This window comes from Heptranchias perlo, chromosome 27 (assembly GCF_035084215.1).
Source record: "Heptranchias perlo isolate sHepPer1 chromosome 27, sHepPer1.hap1, whole genome shotgun sequence".
Classification (NCBI taxonomy): Eukaryota; Metazoa; Chordata; class Chondrichthyes; order Hexanchiformes; family Hexanchidae; genus Heptranchias; species Heptranchias perlo.
Window position 1 is genome coordinate 12846644 of NC_090351.1, and position 6000 is coordinate 12852643.

The 6000-nt window shown below is 41.9% G+C and overlaps 1 protein-coding gene across 1 annotated transcript in view; it reads right to left on the reverse strand.

Moving 5' to 3' along the window:
- LOC137344411 (T-complex protein 11-like protein 1) overlaps nt 1-1021 on the reverse strand; it is a 40461-nt gene extending 39440 nt beyond the window's left edge. Inside the window, exon 1 of the mRNA XM_068007355.1 lies at nt 982-1021. The gene's annotated coding sequence lies outside the window, so the exon portion shown is untranslated. The remainder of the gene's footprint in view (nt 1-981) is intronic.
- Between the last annotated feature and the right edge of the window lie 4979 nt (nt 1022-6000).

The window sequence follows — 6000 nt, forward strand, 5'->3', positions numbered from 1 at the left end:
ATGACCAGTGACTGCACTGAGAATAAAAATAGACCCCACTGTCATTACTTATCAACCACACAGTGCAGTGAGTTTCAGAGTGGATTTAAAAACAAACTTCCAGAACAATTAAAAACAGAAAATTCAGGAGATATAAAGCATTTTAAAAATAAATGGAACACCACCAACAATCTGCTACCAACATGTTTCACTTGTACAAGAGACTGCCACAACCCACATACGTTTGCAGTATTTGAGCCTCGTGCATCTTTTACACTAGTGAACAAATATCTGTAACACAGTCACTAGGGCCATCTGCTATATGATTGTACACTCGCCACAAGTCTCTCGGCCCTCACAAAGCAGAGGACCCCTGCATACACTGACATCACATGAATGATCAGCACAGATCTGCAAACACACCAGTTAATCCACAGATACAAAATAGTTCAGAAAATACTGGAAATACACAGGTCTATCAGAATCTAAAAGCCAAAGACGGATTAGCATTTGGGGTGGGACCTTTCAACATCACTGGTTCTGAAAGTTCTCTATCCTCAACGTTAACCTGCCTTCCTGTTTCAGGTACTGATTGATCTGTAGTGTTTTTCCAGTAATTTAAGTTTTTATTTCAGATTTCCAGCATTTGCAGTTTAACTTTATAATCTCCTTAACAGAATGTCTGTCGTGTCTTAAAACTTTAAACAGCAATTGCCACCATATTCTCGATATTTAACCGTAAGACCTGTATGATAAATGGAATGGTGCATAAATAGCGAAATATCAATTCATAATACAGCTGAGCACTTCAAAACTGTAAGTTGTACCCGTCCGATACAATTAACAAGAGCAAATCTGCCAGGTAATTTTAATTCCCCCCCCCCTCCCAACATTAGAAAAGGCAGTTTGTCGACATGATAATCTGTCGTGAAGATGCATTTTAGGAAGTAAAACGATGGACGGTGAGTGTAAATGAAAGTTTTTGCAGTTTAGCCCACTTACCCGTGCGATCGCTCTGATCTCCGTGTTTACACCGATCCCCGAATCCCGCCTGTAACTTCAAACCGAACCCTACCACCCCGCACACAGCAGGGGAGGACATAAAACCCAAGCTTCTGCATTGAGGCACATAACTACACATCAAACAGAACATTTAACATATTGTGGAAAAATAATGTAACTATATTGTGATGTGTGCATAGCCTGTGTATGTTTCATTTTTATGATGACATGCCAATATTTTCTGCGGCTTCGCTATTCCCCTTAGTTAATGGACTTTTCCAATATTGAAACTAAACAGAGCTGGGGCTCCGCCCCTTACAGTCAGTTAAAATGTTGCTAAATGTAAATAAAACATCAGGAAATCCCATTAAAGTTACTTTTGTGGGCATCGCGCAGACGGTCTGAAGCTGAATGGTTTGCAAAATCCACCCTCTGTAATATGCAGAATAATTTGCATCAAATCACGAATCTGAAAGGTACCGTTTGCAACATATACTCAAAACATTTTTAAAAGTAAGCAACATTTTACCATGGCAACAAGGAAGTGACATGTGGCAACTTCAAAACTCTTGACAAATGATATGCAGACTATGCACCGTGAACTGTGGAGTCGATATAGTGACAGAACTGCCCCCTTAATGTCCCAAGTCTAAACCCAACTCTCCCCCGCGACCCATAAAAATGAGAACCAACCACAAAAGAAAGAATTCGCATTTAGAATAACGCCTTCCACATCCTCAGGACGCCCCAAAGCACTTTACAAACACGAGTTGCTTTTGAAGTATAGTCGCTGTTATTTTGTATGCAAAAGCAACAGCTAGTTTGCACACAGCATGGTCCCACAAACAGCAATGAGATTAATTGAGGTAGAAATGTTGAGCAAGACACTGGGAGAACCCCCCTTCTCTTCGAATGTTGCCCTAGGATCTTTTACATTCAAAGGGAGGGATCAATATCTCAGTTATTTTTCTGATGGGAGGTTGGTTTGAATACTTTGGGGGGGTCTGTCTCCACCCCCAATTAAGCATTCCCTCTGATTCAGTCTGCCTGCTACTGCTTTCATCCTTTGTAGCTACCCCTATACTTCCAGACCCAGCTACCACTTTGTCCTCAAAGCTTCCTCCCATCCTATCCTATCCCATCCCATCCCAGGTAGACAACCAACTACTTGTGTATAGAAATAAAATTTGTGTCAGAAATCAAGTTGCTGATGATGTCAGATTTCTTGTGATAAAGAGAACTTTGCGTACTTCTGCACAAAACCTCTGCCCATCTCCACCCCTGCCTCAGCTCATCTGAAGCTGAAACCCTCATCTGTGCCTTTGTTACTATTCCAATTCTCTCCTTGCCGGCCTCCCACTTTGCACCCTCCATAGACTTGAGCTCGTCCAAAGCTCTGCTGCCCATATCCTAACTCGCACCAAATCCCGTTCATCCATCACCCTGTGCTCACTGACCTACACTGGCTCCCGGTCCAGCAACGCCTTGATTTTAAAATTCTCATCTTTGTTTTCAAATCCCTCCATGGCCTCGCCCCTCCCTATCTCTGTAATTTCCTCCAGCTCTCCAACCCTCTGGGATCTCTGCGCTCCTCCAATTCTGGCCTCTTGCGCATCCCCGATTTTCTGTGCTGCACCATCGGTGGCCGTGCCTTCAGCTGCCTAGGCCCTAAGCTCTGGAATTCCCTCCCTAAACATCTCCGCCTCTCTCTCCTCCTTTAAGTCGCTCCCTAAAACCTACCTCTTTGACCAAGCTTTCGGTCACCTGTCTTAATATCTCCTTATGTGGCTTGGTGTCAAATATTGTTTGATAATCGCTCCTGTAAAGCGCCTTGGGACATTTCACTAGATTAAAGGTGCTATATAAATGCAAGTTGTTGTTGTTGTTTTTGAGAAACCATCCTGGAAAAATACTTCCCTGTTTAAGTGTTAGAGCCTTCCTTACTTGTGCCCATGTCTTATGTACTGTGCAGTAAGGAATATAATTAATTGAGTCGATGCTGTTCTGTATTGGGAACTGCCTGTTTCCAAAAACCACCTGAGGCCTGGCTCCAATGGTAGCTGCTCATTATCTTCTGAAATACACAGTAGGACATCTATCGCATGGGGGAGAACGAACATCTTTCAAAGGGAAAAAAATCCTGCACTTGGATTTCTGCCTACAGTGAGACAGGTCAATACTGATTCAAACCATTCCAACTTAAGAAAAGCTATTTTAAAATACTAGACATAAATCAAGGAACGCATCTCCATACACTTATAGCAGCACAGAATGACAGTTCAGATGGCCAAAGTGAGCTGAGTGCTGATTTAAATACTGTTTCCACATTTTGTTTTGTATATGCAATATTAGAAAAGAAAATGTAATGTTTTGTATCGGTGACAGAAGCCAGCAAATCGATGGCCAAGAATTATGTTAGTGCCACAGAAATGGAGCAATAGTTCCTCTGTTTTCCATGTTTCACTTCATTGTGTATGTACAGTGTGAATCATGCCTGCTTCCAGGCTAACTTGCAATAATATCTCTGATTCTACTTCTGGCATGAATATTAAAAGTGTGGTAACTCTTTTCATCGATATCCAAATGCTGCTCATTCAATGGCCTGTAGAGAAGTCTGTGAGCTGGATTCTCAGATACTTTGGATAGGTGATCAAGGGGAAGGGCTAAGTGCATAAAATGTATTGAGTATTACAAAGCTTTGCACGATTGTGGCTCTTGTATGTAAAGAACCCACTTTGGACAATGATTTCAACATTAATTTCATAATAATCGGAGTACTCAACCCACCTGCCTTCATCATTCTATTCTAAATAGGCTGCTTTGTAAGCAACGGGATACTTCATACCTTGTGGTTATAAGCAGGAATCTCTTGCTTGTAAATAATCACTGATGATACAAAGGCTTTAGAAGGGATGACACTACAATTCCTACAGTTATTTGCACAATACTGGGGACAGAGACTTCTATCTGACCATTGAACATACTACTATACTGTGGCAATCTATCTTGTTGCATCAGGTAGGCACTGATTCCCCTTCAGCTGGTGTCAGTGAACAGTTGGTCTGAGCAAATTAATTTTGAAGGTGTGCCCCTTTGGGCTTTGCTGATCCAGGCAAACTTAACCAAGTAATCTCTGTTCTGAATCGGCATCCGGAAAGGAAGAAGATCTCTCTATCTACTTTCAGATCAGCTGCTTGTTGGCTTATTTCATTGCCAATGTCAGTTGAATGCCTCCAACTTCCAATCCTTTCATTGGCCTGCTATGTTCATCAAAAAGCTATTATTATAATAATTACTCTCTGGTTACTATATAGATATGTTTTAAATGCCCTCACACAGCTATTATTTGACTGACTATTGGGTTTTCACTACAGGATGGTTCTGAAGTCTAACATTCCTCTTCATAGAGAGGAAGAATTTTTAAAAATCTATGCATGGGGTTGACTTTGCTTTGAAATTACTACAGCTGACAGAACTGTTCTCCTTGAAATAATCTCCACTCAAACAAATGTGGAACATCACAATCTCTTGAAACATTTGCATTTTGATATCCATTCTGCCAGTTGTAAAGAAATGCCAAGAAGATGGCACAAAGAATTAAAACTACAAATGGCTTTGAAGATCTGTGAGATTGCAGAAGCTTGTGTAATTCCTATTTAGTAAATCAGTTCAATATAAAGTTTCACATAGTATTTAATAATGACATATTCTTGACGTTCCTTTACATGGATCGAATGATTCATTCCTTCAAAGACCTCTTGGGTTTCTGTAAGTTGTCTTTCTCACAGAGATGTGGAACTTTGTCCTCCTTTGTACATCCGCCCTCTTGCTAAGATGCACGGCACTATGCGAGCCAGTATTTTCTATGCTTGTTTCAAACCATATCTTAAACCAACCTACATATGCAGCAGTGGAAATCCCTTCCATTAGCAACAGCACTGAGGAATGGTACTGATGTAAGAGGGGAGTGGATGAACGGGAGGAGGAAGGAGGAGAAATGAGTGGCAATGAAGTGGAGAGGGAAATGGAGTGCAATCAAGGGGGAAGGGAAATCAATGACAATAAAATGGAGAGGGAAGGAGGAAATAGGTGGCAATGAAGAGAAGCGGGCAGAACCTGGGAGTGGTTCTTTGGAGTGGGGGAGGAAGGAGAGTGCCAGCATTAACTGAGAGAGAGTGCGGAGTGTGAGTGCCAGAAAGAATGTGAGGGGGGTGGAGGAGAAGAGTGCCAACATGTAACGAGGGGTTTGGAGGGAAGGAAATAGTTGACAGCTTAAACTGGGGAGGGAAGCTCAGTGCTAGCTTTAACAGAGGGGACAAAAGAAAAGTGCCATCTTGAATGTGACGGCGGATGAAGAGTATCAACTTGAACTGGATTGAAGAGGGAGAAGGATGGCAGGTTAAATTTGAATGAAGGAGAGGGAGAAAAATGTTAGGTTGAATTTGACGGGGCGGGGGAAGAGAGAGAAAAAAGTATCAGCTTGAATGGAGGGGAGGGAGAAGAGTGCCCGGTTGAATAGAGGGGAAGAGCAAGAAAGAAAGACTTGCCTTTATAAATGTGGTCACTGTTGCTTTGTAGGCAAACATGGCAGCTAATTTGTGCACAGCAAGATCCCACAAATAGCAATAAGATAAATGACCAGTTATTCTGTTTATAATGATGTTAGTTGAGGGATAAATGTTGGTCAGGGCACTGGGAGAACTCCCTTGCTCTTCTCTGAATAGTGCCATGGGATCCTTTACGTCCACCTGAGAGGGTGGATGGGGCATCTCATTTGAAAGATAGCACCTCCAACAATGCAGCACTCTCTCCGTACTGCACTGAAGTGTCAGCCTAGATTATGTGCTCAAGTTTTTGGAGTGGAGCTTTCATATAGTTATGTATTTTTTCCTCCTCCAATACAAGTGAAAGAACAAAAACAACAACTTGTATTTATGTAGCGCCCTTAATATAGCAATTCGCCCCAAGGCGCTTCACAGAGGAGTAGTCAAAAAAATGGACCCTGAGCTAAAGAAGGAG